This window comes from Amblyomma americanum, chromosome 10 (assembly GCF_052857255.1).
Source record: "Amblyomma americanum isolate KBUSLIRL-KWMA chromosome 10, ASM5285725v1, whole genome shotgun sequence".
NCBI lineage: Eukaryota > Metazoa > Arthropoda > Arachnida > Ixodida > Ixodidae > Amblyomma > Amblyomma americanum.
The window spans coordinates 104440024-104460969 of NC_135506.1; the positions used below are offsets into that span (position 1 = coordinate 104440024).

Here is a 20946-nt window from a genome sequence, read left to right on the forward strand (position 1 = left end):
GCGCTCGTTGACAGCTTGAGGCACGGCCAACAAGACATTGCCCCGCTGGCTACAGACATGAAGAATTACCACTTGTTACCACGAGTCAACCTCAGCTCACATGCACAAAGAAAGGACACGCGAAAGACGCACTTTGCACGGGTTTGTGTCCGTCCGTCTACCTTGCATGATGACAGTTCCTGTGGCACGGCGCCAAATAGTTGCCTTGAAGATTGCCTTTCCTCGAACTTGGGTTTACCAGAGGTTGAAACAACCCGCCCCCGTGGGAAAGTGAGTGTTCTTGAAGCTCGTGAAAGGGAAGGGTCGAACCCGTGCCACACAACATGACTCGATACAGGACAGCGCGTGCTTGGGCGCTGGATGCACTACATGGTTCCAAACTCGGAGTGTTCTACGTTGACGTCGCAGGTCCGACTCCATCGGGCCCCCACATGGCAGCCGCAGTCCACTAGAACTTGCAAACCAATGGCCTCTGATTCCGCGTTGACAATGCCCACCGGGCAGAAGTCGCTATCGCCCTCTCGGTGGGTCGCAGACCCCCAATACAAGGTTGAGATCTCAGACTCGCGTTCCGCTTGCGAGAGCTATGTCAAGGGCGAGGTATGTCCTCTAGCCTATGACATACTGTACAACGCCGTTAAAGACTCCGAACCCACGCCTAGACAAATCGTATGGGCGCCGGCCCACCAGGGACTCCGTGGTAACCAAGCTGCGAATGCGGCTGCCCGAGCACTTATCTTCCGGGCACCTACTTCCGCGTCCTCCCCAAGCGATGAGCGTAGCCTACCGCTTCTGCAATTTCGAGAAATCGTCGACTATTACAAAGACAGGCATCGCCAGCTCCCTCCACCGGCAAAGAGGCTGTCGAAGGCAAATGAACGCATTCTGCGACAGCTAAAAACGAACGCCTACTGGTGTCCCGCCATGGCGTCTCGCTATGACCCGAAAGTGAATCCTTTGTGCCCGCACTGTGACGAGCTCTCTTCTCAATAGCACATGGTGTGGACCTGTCAACACACTCCCCACCTCTCTCCCCACCCCACCCCCACTAAAGAGACTTGAGAGACCTTCCTCCTCGAGTGCTGGAGTGCGACGGCACAAGCTGACCTCCCACCCAGGGCTCTCGAGGCGGTGGGATCTCGCGGCATCCAGGACAAGGGACGCATACCTAGATGTACGCATTCACCGATTGCGCCGGTTCATCCTCTCTTTTAAGAGTGTTAGCTCTTACTAATCACGTTTCGAGGTTTCGTGGGGTCTGCTACATCACTAAGGTGGCAGACTGGGCATGTTGGTGATTCATAATGGAAATGTACAGCGCAAATACAGACAAGGACACAAGAAAGAATGACATGGAACACACGAGCGCTGACTTGCAACCGGTTTCTTTCGAAATTCGGACCAGTGTTTATAGCAAAACCAGGCAATCATCACGAATGCGCAGTAGCAGTCAAATGTTGTCTCAAATATAAGAGCTCTTTGTTAGAGCAATAGAAGACTTGGCCACGCAGACTCACCCAACCGGTCTATCAATTCAGCCTCTACTATCTCTCGAGTTAGTTGGCAACGTGTTTGGCAATCACAGAACAATCTTTGTACACAGGCCGACACACAAAATTTTCATCAGAATCGCCAACTAACTCGAGAGATAGTAGAGGCTGAATTGATAGACCGGTTGGGTGAGTCCTGCGTGGCCAAGTCATCTATTGCTCTAACAAAGAGCTGTTATATTTGAGACAACATTTGACTCCTACTGCGCATGCGTGATGATTGCCTTGTTTTGCTATAAATACTGGTCTGAATTTCGAAATAAACCTGTTGCAACTCAGCGCTCGTGTGTTTCATGTCATTCTTTCTTGTGTCCTTCTCTGTATTTGCGCTGTACATTTCCATTCTGCTACATCCCTGGTCACAGCGCCATCTGTGGCAGCAACTACCCATAACGTTTCGAGATTTCGTGACGTCTCCTACCTCCTTGAGATCAAAGCGCCATCTGTGGCTGCCACTAGAAAACAGCGCATCTCGCACCGTAAAGCCCCTTGATAATAAGAAAGTAGCGACACTCTCCTCCGCGCCCGGCTTTCCTCCTCTATTCTCCTCGCGTGGCGACTGCGAGCTCTGCGCACGACACGCTTTTTCTCCTTGGCGCTCGCCGGTCGGCAGCAGCAGTGGGTGAAGCGCGTGTTTTTGGGCCAGGTCCACTCTCCAGGAGTGCGCAAAATATTTGAACAATTGCGAGAAAAGCATTCAGAATGCCCAAAGTAACGTTCATGAAGAGATCGGTTTCTTCTTAGAACTGTTTGAATGGGGAATACTGATGTAAACAAAGCTTTCAGGCGAGTTCGGCACTGCAGACGCTTTTTAAGTAACATGATAAGGTGTTTTACTTTGTGCACCTGATCTAGTACTGCCTCTGACTTTGTCTGTGTTTGTTTTTTTACTGCGTGAACTCTGTTACCGCGGTAAAACTTCGGTAAACGACCCAGGCTGGTGTTTTGAACTTCAAGATCAGAGGTCAGAGCGGGACATGGTCTATTTCGCTACTGCCAAGCTATCTGTCTAAGCATAGTATATTTCACGTGATCAACCGTTAGTTTGTATAATTGGTTAATTATACACTTATTTTGACCAATTACCAAGCCAAATTATTTGATATTTAGTAAATTACAATTAAAACCCAAATTTCCGCTGCAGCATCGAGTCATATATCGTTGGAAACCTTAGGCCAAGTGTAGTGGCACTGTGCTGGTTAGCGATCCGCATTAATCTGCGTTAATTAGTTACTTATTTAAAAACCAAACTTTAAGCTATACGATCAAGTCATATACCGTTGAAAAGCTTAAAATGAATGCAAATGTTCTGAATCAGTTAGCGATCCCCATTAATTAGCGTTACTTAGTTATGTGCAATCAAAACTACCCTTGGCATTATAGCATCGAGTCATATACCTTTCGAAAGCTTAGGTTGAATGCAAATGAGCTGCACAAGTTATAGACCCGAATTAATTAGTGATAATAATTTAAATGCAGTTAAATACAAACTTTCCACTATAGATGGAAAACTAAGGGCAAGTGTAAACGCAATATGCTAGCTAGCCAAACTTAAATATAAACTTCACTACATAGATAAAACACTAACTAGGTTTAACATGAACTGCTTCAAAATGTTTCTCTTTTCTTGTGCATACTTGCGTGCAGAAGGTCTTATTTAGCGTGCACCCGCTTACAATAAATGAGTCATAAGTGCATCTTCCGTCCATATGTTTGTCTCATCAGTGTGAAAGTGGTTTTTTCACTCTAGTCTGTTCACTGAATAAAACAGTTGCGCACTTTCAATGCGCTCAAGGAACGCGGACAACCATTAATCGACCGCAATTCATCGAAAATTATTAGGAGCTAGTGTCAAGGATGCTCAAGAATATACCTATGAGAGAATGCATTGTATATCTATGGGCAAGATAAACGCCTCTCGATAATGTAATATTATACTTAACGCCGAAATTTCGTTCCAGTATGTAGTAGGGGATATAAAGCTGGTATTTCGATTAGGCATCACAAAAAATGTATCATTAAAGAAAATAAGAGCATGGTCAGCAGGAAGATTTATTTTCGCGCATGCACAAGAACGTCGATTGACAAGATACACGTAACAGACGGGAGTATCACATAATATTCAGCATCTACTCTAGTACAGAAATGTGCTATGCAGTATTGATGACAGTTGAGAAAAAAACATGCTCATTTAAATAAAACAGTGGTGTATGTCATAGCTCAAATCACATCACTTTGTACATGTATACAGCAATTTCATGCAACTGAAAGTTGACGAACAATGGGATCTTACGCTAAAAGCTTGTCTGTTAAAAACTGCGGAATTGTTTTTACAAAGGCGACGCTGCAGGAGCCAGAACTAGCACGTTTTTAGTCCAGACGCTATTTGCAGAGAAGATGCAATGCACGGATGCTTTGGTGATTCGTTGCGTTCTGGCCTCGCTTGCAAAATAACCTAAAAACGAAGCAGCAAACAACCCTCGAAGGATGCCTTCCAACCAACGGCGTCAACCATTTGTTATCACGTCGTGGTTAATCCCCTAACGTGACATCGCATGTGGCTGGTAGGTTTCTGTGTGAAATAGGATTAACCGCGCCGCCATTGTGATTGGTCGATGTCATTTGCCGAAGGGTCTTCTTCTGGTTTCTTTCTTGAGCTCTATCTGACTGTAGCAGATAAAACGCGCAAGTGATACTTAGAAAATAGCAGTATATCTGCCGTGATTATTGGTAACCTTGGCTTCATACACCACGCAAAAGTCTGCCTTAACCAATATCAGTGGGTAGCGACTATGGCGTTTGACTTTCACGCCCTCTCCTAAGGCTCAGGTTACGTACAAAACTTTACAGATGCAGTTGCACCCCATTTACGTCTTGCGCAACTGCTTACTGCCACCTCACCTGATGGTTGACACTGCGGCACGCATGCCAATACTCTTGCTGGTGCATCTCGCACTTTCAGCCACAGAAAATCTTTTTGACGCTTCAGTTTTCACAAGAATCTGCATTCGCAGATTGCAGAATATCTGCACAATATTAGGAATCACGTTGTGACAAGAAGGAAAGCATGTTTGCCCTGAAATGTTTCGAGTAATGCTTTGCTGCACCTCGGCCACATTTACACTTTATTGTTGCGGAAGAAGTTTTCAGCAACTTTGATGACCTCAATCACGCCTTGAGACGGAGTAGTCAGAGACTGACGGTGCTCAGAAAAATTTTTGAATTCTATCAACTTTGAAGGTATGCCATTGTCAACCAGTGAATTATGACAATATTCACACTGTATCCGCTTTGTGAGCCTGGAGACAACGTAACCCGCAAGGTAGGCAATCGATTCCTCTACTTCAGGACTTAAATCTACAAGGTCTTCTGGGGCTTGAATGTTGCTTGTCGTGATTTTTGCCTCACTTGTGTCCCGCAAATTCATCAACAAATAGCCCTCCTCTTCAGCAGAACCGCTACCATGCTTGCTGGGCTTGAGGAATTGCGCTATAGTTGCGCTCCTCAAGCTGCATTTAAATTCATACAGTCGCGGGACAACATTTGTCGCACGCAGAGTGGAAAACACATTTTCGAGACCATCTTGGCTTAATCTGCTTAGGAAGACGTACTGAAAGATGTATTTGCTGAGAAGAACATCTTGGACTTCCAGAGATGTTCTTGTGGCTAAAATGATGCCTGTTTGTACAGGCTTCCAAACCGCTTTGTTTTGGTTGCCAATAACAATTTTAGAGAACATTTCGGCTGTCGCATGCAAAAATGCTACACTGTCATGATAAGCCTCCTCAACCGCATGGCTGAAAGCGAGGTTTGTCGTTCGTGAGGTCATCAGGCGAAACCACCTAAATATTGTTTCTATGAACCACGCGGTAGTACGCACATTTCTGGGAATTTTTGTCTTTTCCTCAAGCAGACGCAAACCAGAAGCCGTGTCGTTAAGAAAAAGAGAAAAAGCCGGGCCTACTTTCATTTTATCATAATGATTCGGGTCAAGAACAGACGCGTTCAAGTGCGGCGCGAGCTTGATGTCATCCTTTTCGTCATGCCTCACTAGAGCCTTTATAAACTCGACGTTCACGCAGTTTGTCGGCAAATCGTCTTTCTTCACAATTTCGTCGGGAAGGTAAATGAGCTGGCCTTTTGTCAAATGATTTCTTAGATTTTTCAACAAGTGTGGTACGTCAGCCATAAACCAAAGCTTTCTCTGTGGATCACAGGGGTGAGGGCAACTGGTTCGCGGCCTGCTGTGCTTTCCTACGGTGATTCCAAAGAACTTCCAAAGTGCCTGATTCGCAGTGCCCATGTCAGAAACAACAACACGAATATTGATTCCGATGGACTCGCAGGCGGTAATTAGGTCAACTAAATGAGCTTTAAAGCTGGCAGTATGGATAGAGTTGCCGGTTAGTTGATATCCGATGGTTTGCTTCCATCTGGTGGAAAGACCTCCCAGCATAAATACCAAAGCGTGTGTGGCTAAGCAGTCATCAGGAAGCGAACCATTGGACAAAAACAGTGTGGGTGCGCCCAAAACTTCCCAGCATGAATGATCATATACGAGACCCGACGTGATCTGCATCTCGTCTATCATCAAAATGGCGTGGCGTTCCTCCGGCTTCATGAGATTCACCTGTAGAATGCAAATCGATGTTAAGAATGACTGAAAGTAAGCTCGCGATAGTATTAATGTGTTAAGTAAACATACAGATTTAAGACGCGCAGGAAACACCACTAAAAAAAAGCAGAAACGCAGCCAAACATATAGGTATAACTGTTCAGCATATTAGTTTCGTAACAATGAAAAGAAAGGTAAAACCGTTGAAATCAACTACGCAAAGCGACCTGATACTAGGCAATTGAGCTCACAGTATAACTGGCTTGGCATATGGTAACTATTTATCTTGATCTTGAGGGGTTCCAAAATATCAGTAAGAAGTCCGGGTCGAAACTTTGCATGTTCGATGTGCCTTTGCAGGGTTCGTTCTGAGGGCAAAGGGTAACCATATTCCCTTAGGACACTGTAGCCCCGCGTTCCACATGCCAGCCGCAACCTCAGTGATTTCACAAGTCTGTCAGCTTCCCACCGCAATCCCTGATTTGACAGCCGCTCCAATGACGAAATCTGATCATCATTGAAAAGATGTTTGAGCTTTTTCTTCAGCTGTTCCTTTTTCGCCTCGCTCTTCAAGTATATTTTTCTTGCAGCTCGTAATTTCCTATTTGTGTCCTCTTGATTGTGCTCCAATTCTTATATTCGTTCCAAGAGTGCCTGGTGCGATGCTGAAAAAAAAAATTCGTATCTGTAATGTACGTGTAGTTCAAGCGTACACTGAAGAACGAGAAACATCGCGTGCGAATTTACAAACAGACGCGGAAAGCCCCCTTTTTGTGACTAAGTACGAAAGAAAGGTCTGGTGGTAGCAGAAACTGCGTTAGAGAGCACTGTATCGTTGGCTGCCGCAACATAATACATAAAACGGGCCATTTACCATTGGGCAAAACCGCTTCGGGGCAAGGAACAGGTTCGTCACGGCAGTCTTGAGATGGTGCTGAAAGAGGAATTAAGTAATTGTATGAGTACGCGGCCACTCACTGAGTTCGTGTGTGCTTAAAGAGACAGCAGCTTACAGGAGGGTGCACTGGGAGAAGTGGTGGGCCCTATTGTCGACGCACTGCAACGCTGGGGCAAGCATGCGGTGGCCTCCTCCGCTGTGTAAAAGATCACAGTGTCAAAAATTCAACAACGAAATAAATAAAATGTATAATTTACCATTGATGACAGCTGGTTCGTGGCTCGCACCAGGTTCGCCACGGCAGTCTTTAGATGGTGCTGATGGAGAAATTAAACAGCTGCATGAGTACGCGGCCACTCACTGACTTCGTGTGTGCTTAAGGAGACAGCAGCTTACAGCAAGGTACACTAGGAGAAGTGGCGGGCCCTATTGCCGACGTACTGCAGTGATGGGGCAAGCATGCGGTGGCCTCATGCGCTATGCAAAAGAGAATAATTTCATTGAACGCAACAAAAAAATTAAAGGGTGCACTTAAGTCTCCAACGTGCGGAAATGCAAGAGCATAACTGCCACATCATTAACTATCGCTATCCCTATCTATCACTATCTACTGTAATTCCGTCAAGTGATCTATCATAACCGTCACTATCAGCAACGAACACTATCACATCGCTATCCGGGCCTCTTACTATCATTTACTATTAATATTCATAACAGTCACCATGATTAGCTATCGCTATTCATAACCATCACTATATAATCTGATGCCGTCACGTGACCCACTGATATACCTCAATTTTCATTGAGCTGCATTGTCAGTCTTATCTCTATTATAACATCTGACGAGTCATCTGAACATTTACTTTAATTTCTTATACTTTCTTTTTTTTCATAAATGGAGATTGGAAAACAGCAAGCCACAAAAATAACTTACTGCTGTCAGCGGGAGGTTCATGTCTCGGTCGAGGAGGCTTCCTTTGCTTCGGGACAGGTCGGTGAGGGAAAATTGTCGGAACTGCGTTGGGCCCCTCTTTTTTTTCCCAAGTTAGAGTAATATTCGTTGCTCAAACTGGTCTTCAGTGAAATTTAGCTAGAACATAGAGCGACGAGTTAACCACTCAGGCAAGATGAAAAAATATCTTCTTGCATACCATTGAAATAACTAATATGCTACAATGATAAGAATTGTTGCTCGCAAAATGTTCCCCTATTTTTACGCCATAACCACAATCATTATTGATTGTTTGAGTTTCCTAAATACAGCAAATTGGCGCGATGATTGCAGCTGATTTTACATCGACGGGAAAAGGTTTCCCGCAGAAAAAGAAAACGCGGAATTGCGGTTTTAGAGCTCCAGCTTTCAAAGCGAATGTTCCTGGCCAACGTTTAGTAGTCACGATCAAAGTGAAGCGTGTTTGATCATGTGAATACCCCCTGCAAATTGGCCGTATCCCTGATAATACCAAGCCATACCTGTTAACCCCCTCATGCGGGGAAGCATGGCAAGCCACATTCAAGAATTAAAAAAAAACGCAGTGCGAACTCGCTAGCACTCATTACCCGCAACACCGCGGGTTTACTTGCCAATGAGTTTTTCAGGGCCAGTAATAATTGTTCCTAAGTAACCTACGAACACTAGTACAAGCTGAACAGACTAGCTCCTCGGCGAGCCACAATTTCGGTATTTAGTAAAGGACAGGGATCCAAGCAAAATCGCGACAAATGCAATCAGGAGACTGTACCTTCCCACATATCGCTGACAGCAGAAAGCAGACTATAGTGCCGTATTTCTGGCTGCACAGAAGTCGGCAACGTATGAAATGATGGAGCCCCACAGAATATTCAGCATGGTGCAGAGGACAACCTCTTTTTCATGGAGCGAACAAGTTGCCGCAGCAAAAATATTAAGGAGCAAAGAGGCAGAATAGAAAAAGCAGCGTCAGGTGACGCGTTATTACGGGCAGTGAGAAAGGCGCCTTACCTCGCAAACAACGCTGTTCTTTGTAGGAATAAAGTTCTTTCGGCCAATATTGTGAAGCCACTGCTTCTTGCGGAAGCCGTCAGGCTTGCCTTGAGGTATCATGAATACCGCATAACCATCTTCAGGCCGCTTGCTGCAGTTGTACGCGCAACAGCACGGCATAGCGCTTGCACGTTGCAATATTCGCGTAATATCCGCTCGCCGAGCCTAGGAGAAAAATGGCGAGAAGGAAAAAGAAAAACACAAGCAAAAAGCCGGACCGACGCGTTTCCAAGGGCAACGGCAGGGAGACCAATCGTCGCGCAGGAAATCGGGCGGAGAGCCGGCCCTCAGGGAAGGGGAACGAAAGGGGCAAGGATAAAGCGAGGAGGTCGCGCGGCTGCGGCAAAGTTCAATAGATGGCGGTTTTTGCCTATTATCAAGGGGCTTTATCGCACTGAGACTTGTAGCGCCATCTACAATAGCATTGTAAAAACAACCACTTGCGGAGCGCTAATGATGAGGTCCCGGTCCAACATGGTGGAAAGAGGTAGAACTATGTGAGTATGACGTCAAGGGTCGAAATGGCGGCAGAGTTTCGGTTTTTCGAATCCAAGATAGCAGCCATAAAAGTTGGTTGTGCCCTCTCATCCCTTCCCCTGTCACCAAAATATATCCTGAAACAGGTGGGAAAAGTGTCCCGTTTCGGGACCGCTGTACATGCATACATTCGTTCCGCTATATATACTCCGATTACAGCGGGCCCCCATCCGGGGCAGTGTCTACCGAATTTGTGAGACAAATAAAGCCCTATGGGTTATGGTAAAGAAGTAAAACCGCCATTAAATAATAGGTAAGCATTGTATACAAGCAATTACGATTTGATACGTTACCATATCGCACCGCAAGCCGAATTCTAGGCCCACCTTGACCCCCCAAACGAGCAAATTCTGTTTGGGACGTATCTTGAGGAGGTTCAACTCGACAATGGGTAAACGTGCATCGTAAATTCTCTATATAGATGGCGTTGGGCGGCGATCGTTCCGCTAGGCGGCGTGCGTGCACGCGTAACATGGTGGCAATCCACCACGTTTCAAAGCGTATTACATTCCGTGTCTCGTGACGAGCGGCGCGTTATTCTTCGCTTTCTTCATCTAGTAAACCAAACATGTAAAGCTCGTTACTTGAGCGTCTTCCAGGCGGTGGCTGCTTTTTTTCTTAATAAAGGTTTGCTCTCTCTCTCTGAGAAATCTCGGTGGTGGAAAGTTTACATACCTGTACAGTGTTGGCAGAGTTGAGTTATCTTCGTTCCCCAACGAATGACTGTGTTTTCTTTTCCAAATCATTGATTGGTGATATTTTCCTTTCCCCAACAATATTCGGGTGCGTGTTTGTGAAGATTTCGAATTGGTCACTGTTACCACCGAGTGCGGGACATAGGGTTTAAAACCAGCTATTTCGGTAGTACCGTGGGCTGGATTGGTCAGGTAAACCTACGAGTCATTCAAATGTAAATAGCTTTTCTTCTTGCTTGTACCTTGCTTTGTATTGGAATGAAGATGACGACCAAGCGCCGGCGCCAAAGAGGACGAAGCTCTGGAAGCGGCCTTCTGGGGCATATGCTAAGAAATGCTCTTTTTATAAATTCGCCTCTCGCCCCACTTTTTTCAATTACGTGTGGCAGTATTCGTTGCCTGAGCGTCTCACATCCCTATAAACCACTCTCCAAGTGTTGGGGGTTGCGGTGTCCGACTTGATTGGACACTGTCACCGTGGACCTCCGCAGCCACACGATCCCAATGATGACGACCCAGGGTAGTCAACAGCCCCATCGCAGCCAGTCACTTGCACCGGTGTCATTCGGCAGCGGGACCCCGCTGTTTTTAGCGGGCACAGCGAGCAGGACGTGGAAGACTGGCTGCCCTCGTACGAACGGGTAAGCCGAAATAACAGCTGGAACGACCGCATAGAGCTGAACAATGGGATCTTTTACCCGAACGATGTCATGAACCTCTGGTTTCGCTATCACGAGACTGGCATTCCAATTTGGACAGTTTTTAAAACCACGATTACGGAGGTCTTATGTCGTCCTGCTTTGCGAAAGTTCTGCGCTTAGCATGGTTTGCGCATCCGCGCCCAGAATACAGATGAAAGTTTCACCAGCTGCATTGAAAATCTGGTTGACCTTTGCAAACATTTTGACTCGTCTCTTTGACAGAGGCTGAGAAGATCAAACATATGATGAAACGGATAGACGACGATGCTTTCCATATGCTGTTGGCCAAAGACCCACCACCGTCACTTTGGCATACAATGTATATCACAGCATCGACGAGCTACGCATGAAAACGCCTTTGCGCTCGTCGCTCTCCCGCGCCTGTCGAGTCCATCTCCGGCCTGGCCGTAGGCAATGACTTGCTCTTTCGCATTAAAGGCTTCGTGCGGGATGAGGTCGACCGCCAGCTTTCAGTACTGTCCGGCACGACCCCTTCAGCCACGTTCTTTCCTTTGAGCTTCGGCATAGCATCACTCAAGAGGCTGCCGATGCACTGCCTGGTTTTAACCGGCCGGGTGCCTTGACTCGCCATGTCGGCCATCTTACGGCCCAGCCCTTTTGCGACACCCCGGAGCTACTTACCTACCATTACCATGCCGCCTGCCCCTGCTCCGGTGCGTCAATTTCTGTTAACAAAAAATTGTGCCGTTCGCTCAGCAAAGTTAGTACCCTACCTTCGGTCCTATCCCTTCGTACTGCTAGCGCCGAGCCCGTAATTCCTTCTGCCGCTTTCACAGCGCGAGTCTTCATCTCAGGTGTTTTAGACGCTGTTGAAATTTCATTCCTCCGGTCAAGCTCCCATGAAGTTATCCGTGGATGGGATTTTTTTATCCCTCCCACGTCGTCTTCTCTAAGGTGTGCGATGCGCCATTCGACGAGCCTGTGTTTTGCCTCAATGCCAACCTTCCTGTCGCCGAGGACATCAACACTCTCCCTGACAGTGCTGTGCTCGTCCCTATGAGCGCCACGTCACTTTCTGACGCCACCGTTTTCTTTTCGCCTTCCCCTGTCTTTCTCTTTTCGCCTTCCCCTGTCTTTGCCTTAGCCGAAACGTCCCTCTTCCCTTCGCCGTCGTCGGCATTAAATATGGTGCTACCGAAATCCTCGTCTCGAACGCTTTCTCTTCTACGTTCGCCTCGCTTCTTGGAGAGTACCTCGGCAATTTTGAACCAGTGGAATTCTTATCTTCTTTGGAGGATAATGTGGCTTCCCATGGTGCTACATCGCTGCCTTCACTCTGCGTAGCGCCGCTCCGGGGCCACGCGCTGTCCTTGGACATCTTCGACCGCTCCAGTGACCGCGACATCGACACGGCTAACCGCGCGCAGCTCTTTGCATTGCTCAACCAGTTCTGCTCTTCCTTTGATCATCAAACAACTTCCTTGAGCCGTGCGATCACTGGCATCCATCATATCGACACCTGTACCCATGCTACTCTTCTCCAGCGCCCCAACCTTGGGCCGCCCCCAGAGCGCCAAGTCATCACTGAGCAAGTCGACGACACGCTTCGACGCGACATTATTCAACCATGTGCTAGTCCTTGGTCCTCCCCTGACGTGACACTGAAAATGGAGGATGGCTCGATTCGAGTTCGCGTTGGCTGTCGTAGGCTGAATAAAATTACGCGGAAGGACGTATACCCGCTACCTCGTACTGATGACGCCGTTGACTTCTTCCAAGGCACAGAGTTCTTCTCCTCTCTGTATCTGTGTTCCAGCTATTCGGAAATCCCGATGGCCGAGTCCGACCACTCAAAAACTGCTTTCGTCATGCCCGACAGCCTCTATGGATTCACCGTGATGTCATTTGGCTTCTGCAACGCTAACGCCACGTTTGAGCGAATGACGGACAACATCGCGTGCGCCCTCAAGTGGAACATTTGTATGATGTTTAGTGATGCTAAATGTTTTCGCCCAATTTTCTGACACACCACGAGCGCTTTCGCCAGGTACTTAGCTGCCTCACAAGTGCTGCAACTTAATTTCAAGAAATATGTCAATTTGGGTCCAGGAAGTTGATAATCCTCGGCCATCTCGTCTTCAAAGACTGCATTCTGCCAAATTCTGACAAACTTAGCATGGTGTATGACTTCCGTAAACCAGCCTCTACGAAAGCGCTCCGCCGCATTGATGGTGAATGATCATCTTTTCGCCGCTTCTTTAGCAATTTCGCCTCAATCGTCGCACCCCTTACGAAACTCCTGAATCTTCCCGTTTATCTGCCTGTGTGTGGCTCGGCCTGCGATGGTGATTTTGCTACGCTCCGTCGTCTTCTAACTACACCGCTTGGCGCTCGACATTACGTCCCCAATTCGCCTCCAGAGGTAAAAACCGACTTAAACGGAATCGGCCTCGGTGCAGTCTTTGCACAGCGCATGCCCGGACTTCCTGAATGCGTCGTTGCGTACACCAGCCGCGCTCTCACCAAAGCTGAGTCTAACTACACCCTGACGGAACTGCACAAACGCGCCCGCTTCTTCCCGGGTTCGAACCCCACCGCGGCGGCCGCGTTTCGAATGAGACGAGACGCTAAGGAAGGAGTCCGTGAGTTGTGCGGCATCAGTGCACATTAAAGATCTCCAGGCAGTCGAAATCATTCCGGAAGCCCCTGTAAACCTCTTTCTTCCTGTCTTCTTACCCTTCCTCCTCCATCCCTTCCCTTACGGCACAGTTCAGGTGTCCGCCGATATGTGAGACAGATACTGCGCCATTTCCTTTCCCCCAAAACCAAGTTTCATTTTCAATTTCAAACGCGACGGAAAAGGGGTGCCTCGCCATCGTGTGGGCTTTGACGAAATTCTGTCTATACTTATATGGCCACGCCTTCACCGTCTTCACTATTCACCATGCACTGTGCTAGTTGGCCTCACCGAAAGATCTCTCGGGAAGCCTTAGACGATAAGCGCTCTGCCTTAAAGAATTCGATGTTAGTATCGTTTACCGATCCGGCCACAGGCAGTCTGGCGCTGATGCCTTGTCCCGCTTAGTGTTCCCGTATATGCTCCCGCAGGGAGAATATTTGCGCGAAGGTCTGCCATTTTGTTCCAAGCTGTGCGGGAAAGCAGCTCCTCGTGCGCACAGGCGCTGGGATCATGACGGGGCTGGCGTTGTAGAGCAGTTCGCTTTTTTTTTGAAAAACTTACAAACGGCGTTCGATTGCGGGCATCCTTTATTCCTTTTACTGTCTCAGTGCTCAGAGATCGATGCTAAGCCCATCATACTTTGTTGAAAGAAACGTCGAAAAATAATCTGACTTGCCGAAAATATCATACAGCATGACCGAGAGATTGCGGAATGACAGCGATAGCTCTCAGTACGGACATTAATGGCGTAGAAATGCTTGGAAATGAAAAACCTGCGTGATTTGTGCGATGAAGAGAAGTGGAGTAATGCATCTTCCTGCAGAACCACATTAAAATACATTATTCTATAGGGTTGCGACCGTCAATGTTGCACAAAGCTTTTGAAACCACGCTGCATACGATGTGAATGCGGGCAGTCTAAAGCAATGCATTTTGCACGCAAGTATACGTATACGTATCATTTGTAGCTCTGACTTCTAGCCTTCCATTGCATTTTTCCTATGCCATGGTCATCTTTTCAAGCCAAACACATCACGTGCCGTACTTCTCTAATATCCAAAAGTTAGAGCAGCCTGCCTTAAATCACTGCAGCTGAATTGTAGTGTACGAGCTTCCAAGGATCTCGAAAAGTGATGTGTATCTCTTTCTGATGCTGTTATTTGTTCGTTTTTCCCTAAGCACTATTGCATTTTCTCTTGATCTACTTGGATTTTATGTACCTTCGCTGCATTCTGAAGTATCTTTGTTTTGGACTGCTCCATGTTTTTACTGAAGGAAAAATAATTATCTTAATATTCAATTTTGCTTTCAGGTATTTCATACTATTTTTGTTCCCCTCTCCTCCAGTGTTAATATCCTTGTCAGTGGAAGCTTAAGGGTATTCTTAACAAATAAAATAGTTGAATAGCCTAGGCAAAACTTGTTCTCATGCAGAGAGACTGGCCTCCCACCTCTGTGTAGTATACTGGGACTAGAACAAAATTTCACACACAGTTTGCTTGTAAAACATTGTTTACTTCAAAAACAAATCATTTCTGCAAAATGCTGGACGTAGCAGCAGAATAAGCAGACATGCTGGCAGCGGCTGCACATGAGAAATGCTCTGTCACGTACAGCCAGGTTAGGAACAGAACCTTTGTTAACATTTTCATTTGGAACTTGTAGCGTTGCAGGAAAAATGAAGATACCTCGCATATTCCAACTTACCTCGCATATTCGAGTTCCTTTCGGGGCTGCTTTCACGCGTCCCGTACGCAAACGCCAGCAAAGTCGCTGACGTACGACTGACCGCCCGGACGGCACTGCGTAAAAAGCTTTGTCGCTTTCGGTACGGTTCTTGCAGTGTGGCGCACTGCACCCCGTCATAGTTGGAGGCTGCTGTCACTGCACACTATAAAAATATATACAACTGGAGCGCACGGAAAAGGTGGACACATACCGCAGCCGAATGCACCGGAAGCGTCCGATCATGACGGCAGCCGAGAGGGTACTGGGGCTGGCGAGGAGCCGGCGTTGCGCCTGGAAAGTCGGCTCCTCCACTTCAAAATGGAACTAACGTCGTCAGCGGAATCACATGAGGGCCGCTAGGCGAATGGCGTCAAGAGCGGCGCGAGGAAAACAATCGCGCAACTCTGCTCCCTGCGGGAGCATATACAGGAACACTAGTCCCGCTGACAACTGCCATCTCCTGTGCCCTCGTCGCCAATATCTGACTGCTTACTCGCAGCGCTCACTACCACGGACATGCCCTCTGAACAACGCCAGTATGTATGGATGTCATCCCTCCTTGACGTCCTTCATCCGCCCTATACGGCTTGCTTCCCTCATGCCCTTCGTTGCCAAGCTACCATTTTACGATCTGGGACGCTGTCCTCCACAGACGCAACTAGTGCGGACGACCAAAAGTGGCTTTTGGTGATTCCACGAAAACTTCGCTTCGAGATTTGTGCACATCATCTTGCCGATCATCAGAGCGCTCACGCTGGCTTCCTGAAAACAGACGCGCGACTCCGTCAGCACTCCTATTGGAAAGGAATGTACAACTTTGTTCGTCGTTATGTTCGCTAACGTACTACTGCCTGTAAGGAGCGCAAGTCGACTCCACGCCCCTAAACCGGCCCGTTACAGTCACCACTATGCCCGGCTATCCCTTCGGACCGCGTGGGCATCGGCCTTTATGGGCCACATTCATTCAGGGCTGCCGGGAATCTATCAATCATTATCGTTGTGGACCACCTCACTCTTCATGCTGAGACCGCTACACTTTCGCGGCTACTACTCGCGACGTCGCAATCTTCATTACTTCGTCCATCGCCCCGGCGCTCCTGGGGAACTTAAGATCGTCGGCGTGCTTTCTTTCCTGAAGTTTTTCATGGGCTCGTGGATGCCTGCCATATAATTCACCGCTCCACTACTGATTATCACCAATAAACCGACGGCCTCCCCGAAAGATTCATCCAGACTCTTAGTGACATGCTTAGGCATACAACACTGCATCTCAAGCAGCGAATAATTTGTCCCTGTTCTTTCTCCTACACCGGCGTGAGCCTTCCTGTCTTCTGGACACCATCCTCTTCTACAACAACGACAGCTCAGAATAAATCTTCCTTTCTGAAGTCACCCGCCATGCCGAACAGTGCCGCCAGCCGGCTCGCTCTATCTCCTCCGAAGATGAAAGCCCCCACAGACAGCAGTCCGATAAAGGCATGCCTGTTGTTCTAATCTTCCCTGGATCATTAGTCTGGCCTCTTATTTCGCCTGCTTCCTAAAGTTCTGCTAAGCACATCGGCCCTTAATGCATTTTGGCGCGTCACCTGTACATAATCGAAACGGGACACCTTCTTCGAATCATCGCCGCCGTGGCTGCCTCAAACCATATTGCAAACCCCTCGTCCTCTCCTCGCCAGTATGGCTCCCTCTTTCCGCCAGTGCAGTTGGAATGAAGACGACGACCAATCGCTGACGTCAAAGACAACGAAGCTCTACAGGCGGCCTACTGACGCTCTTGCCTCTCGTCCCGCTGTTTGCCTGATTTCATGTGGCCGAGTCTTCGCTGCTGGCGCTGCTCAGGCCCCCATTAACCACTCTTTAATATTAATTGTTAATAAAAAATTCACCTCTCTAGAAGTGTCCTCGAGCAACGTGATTGAACAATATCGCATCTACAGGCCTACAAGCAACCTTTAACCATTATCATTAAACACTATTTTCCTGTGTAAGGTCCAGATAAAAACCAAATGTGACTAGCTCCACATATAGTGAAGTCAACATTCTGAGTGTTTTTCTGTGACAAAGAGTAAGTTTTGCTCAAAAGTTTTTTCGTTATTTTTTCAAGTCATAGTAGTTCATTTTGGTGCAGAGGAGACACAAGCGAGGACAAAGTGAAACAAATCCATTTCTGCCTGCCCTTGTGGCTAGTTTATTAACTCACTGCTGTACTGGCATATCGCAGCTTAACATCTTGAAGGAGACGCACTCTACTAGAAAACGTCAACGTAGACTGAATTCGCAAATAATCTTAAGACTGCTCAAGGCATGAATTTTATTTTCTTAATATCGAGTTTAGTGTTAAAAAAATGAGAGGACAATTCAGCTCTGCCTTAAGTGCATTGCGCCAACAACAATGGTTTAGTTATTTCCTTCATATGCAGAATTGGTCATTCTCGAATGTACCTTCACAATCACTGAGAGACATCACATCACACATAGCTCAGTGCGGCAGCCGTTAAGCTATGCACCACTGCTCTGCGTAGGCAGGTGCTGCCACAAGTTGGGCTTGTGCGACCTAGGTTGCTATTCCCTATTGACATATCATTATTGTTACCACCGCCACCAACTGTGGCCAGTTTGCGTACAATCCAGTAAAGGTTGTGATGACGACACGAGGCCACATTACCTAGGTGGCTCATCTGGTTTCTTCTCCAGGAATATTTCGTTCACAATGCAGACGAACCAGAAAACGCCGAATTTTCTAAAGCACGCGAGCCTTTACACTATCAGGTCAGTATACCCGTTAGGTACCCACACTCCTTTGAGAAGTTTTTAAAAATTAATTACCGCAGACATACGCAAAAGTAAACAGCTCAATATGATGTCCTTTGGGCGGTTCAGGATTGTGCCAAAGATGCCTAGATATGTTACGTTCGGAGAATTCAGAACACTTGGTTGTGTAGGCCTTCTCTACATCGAAGACAGCTATACAATGTTTCTGGTGTATAAACACTCCTCGAGCATATTTTTGAGGTGAATAGTATGATCAGGTCTCATCAGGCTTTCTTTAAATCCGCATTGACGTACGTCAAGTAGTTAGAGGTATTGTACTCTGAATGACTCGGAAGCAGCTATAGTCACAAGCGACCTCGGCGGTCGTCGAGGACTCGCCAGTCTCCGCCATGCGCGGTTTAAATATGACGGCAAACTTAAGATACAGCTAGATAAACCATGAAAAGTAAGCGCAAGAGTCTTCAAAAAATAGAGAATAGACTCCACCCTGGTTCAATTATCGCAGATAAATCTGACCGCGTCATTCATAACAAACAAAGCGATAAAGCCCCATGCCGCAGCTTTGACTATTGAAAAGTAACCATTATGAAGCTTTGCGTCATTACACCCCTCTTAAAGAAGTGTCGTACTGGTGTTTTACAAGAAAAAGAAAGGTGGGCACGAACAGCGAGTGCAAAAATCACTGCTTCAAACGAAGCACGGTTTACAATAGCCTGCAACAACATGCACAAACTCTGGGCGTGCACGGCCCCACTGAGACGCTGTCGCTCTTCTGGAGACTACGTCGTCAACGAACAATCTCGCATGGACTAAAGTAGCAGCACAAATTGTTTCGCCGAGTACGTGCCAGCGAATCGGAGAACGAACCCATTCGTGGCCACCCTGCCAGTTTTCTTCATGGCGTCAACATAGATTGCAGCGTCGGGCGTGGGTGCGTTATTGGTCTTTAATGGCACGCACTCCAGGCATAGTGTTTCTTCTGTGCTTTGTGGGTAGGCGGCTATGTCGACCTTACCTTCCTTGGTAACACTTGGCCGCATGGTGTCGAGTATGGTCCAGCGCTGGACTAAGGGGGGGGGGGGCTAAGGGGGATGCAACCCAGGGCCTCACCTCGGACAGTAGGAGAAGGGGGCCTATTTATTCTAACCGGCTTAGTATATGGAACCATGCATGGGCAATGGAACTTCGATGGACATGTATGAAGCGAGGAAACCAGGATGAGCAGACGCCCCCCCCCCCCGCCTAATATAACAGCATGCGTTTAGCCTAATCATTTGTGGAGAGCTTGTCGAGCTGCAATAACAGGAATCCTTCGCCACTCCAGCGGGGCCCTCTTTCTTACGAAGCGAGGTGCGTCTGCTTAAAAGAGTTCTGGTTTCCTGTCAGTCGTCTGTCCAGTGGTGTCTGGAGGAGGGGCAAGGGGGAAATACCTAAAACATGTAATGTGGGATGAGGAACTAAATATCCGTTGCTCCTCGTCACCACCACGCCACCCTCCTCCTCCCAAATAGTTCCGCCGCTGTCCTTCTCATGGAAAGGATGTGCTGCAGTACCTAACAGTGCTTCCCATTCGACTTTTCTTTCCCGTGATGGTAATTTGGGCGAAGGAGGATGAGTCCGATAGCAGATGATGATGAGACTGATGGCAGAGTCTAGGCAGGAAAGGAAAGAAGACGTCACACGACCTTTTGTCCGGTCCGTGAGGCATGCAATGTTCACTGTTCGGGCTAGGGTTGTGGGGAGAGCGAAGGGGGAAGAAGAAGGGAGTGAAGGGGGAAGCTGGAGAGCTGGACACAAAGGCCTGTTTCCAGGGCCCATTCCTACCTAGCCGCTGCGCAGCCTCGCGCTCACTGTACGAAAAAAAGTAGGTGAGACTTGCCACTGAACTTTCCAGAAAGAAGTAGAAAAAGATGACTCAGAGGCGACGGAAGGCGTGTAACTTCGCCCGCGCTAGTAGTCGCCCTCTCCCCTTCGTTCCGCGCTAAGCGTGGACGGGGCGAAAGAAAAATCTAGAACCTCTTAGAACAGATGATTGCTCCAAACCAATAGGAAGACGAGACCGGAACGGGAGAAGGAGGGAGTTTGTAATGCGAAGATGGGAATTTGTACAAGGAACTCTATGCATATGTGAACGCCTGCTTTGTCGCTAATAACAGACAGACGCGGCGCGCGTCTATGAAAGTAAGTTGATCGCAGGCTGCAATTCAGCCCCGAGCCGCCGGTTAAGCTTTCATAAGCCCGCCCGCTGAGAAGCTCGGACCATCCAGGTAATGTGCGACAGTCATCGGGACGGCCACCGTTGGAGACCTGCGGTCGCGTCGGACTGACGAAGTGTCCTGTGCGGTGAACAATTAGCATCCATTCATACGAAAATGCTCGGTTGGAAACATCAAAGTGGTGCGTCTAAACGAAAAGCGAAGTCAGAAGGAGAAGGAGAGCGTGAAAAGAAGCTACTAAAGATGACAAAGTACCTACTGAATGTAGCTTCCGCGGAGCAATATGATCTCTCTACCCAGAGTCCGTGTCAAACTCCCAATAGTACTGACTGTGCTTCTGTGGAGAACCTGCCAATTCCATCACCACGGTTTCCTGGTGAGGAGCAAGGTTTGACTCATCTTGGTTGTCTGGATCCTGTGAAAACGGTGCCAACCTCGGTCGTCACTATTTCTGAGCAACCAACGCTAACCGAGCCCTGTCCTGTTCCTGAGACAGCAACATCTATGCTACTCGGCCGGGCCCATGCCACAGAGCTCCAGGTGTACGGTCCGCCACGCCCGATTTCT

The 20946-nt window shown here is 47.7% G+C and overlaps 1 protein-coding gene and 1 long non-coding RNA gene across 2 annotated transcripts in view; both read right to left on the bottom strand.

Annotated features, from left to right (window-relative positions):
- The window catches only part of LOC144108595 (uncharacterized), a 162880-nt gene that overhangs the window by 74282 nt on the left and 67652 nt on the right, over positions 1 to 20946 (bottom strand). The gene's annotated exons all lie outside the window — the stretch shown is intronic.
- Positions 6718 to 7398, bottom strand: LOC144106976 (uncharacterized). The gene is made up of 3 exons (XR_013309173.1): positions 7179 to 7398; positions 7040 to 7099; positions 6718 to 6830 (listed from the first exon to the last, which is right to left on the bottom strand). It is a non-coding gene; the product is annotated as an uncharacterized LOC144106976 (long non-coding RNA).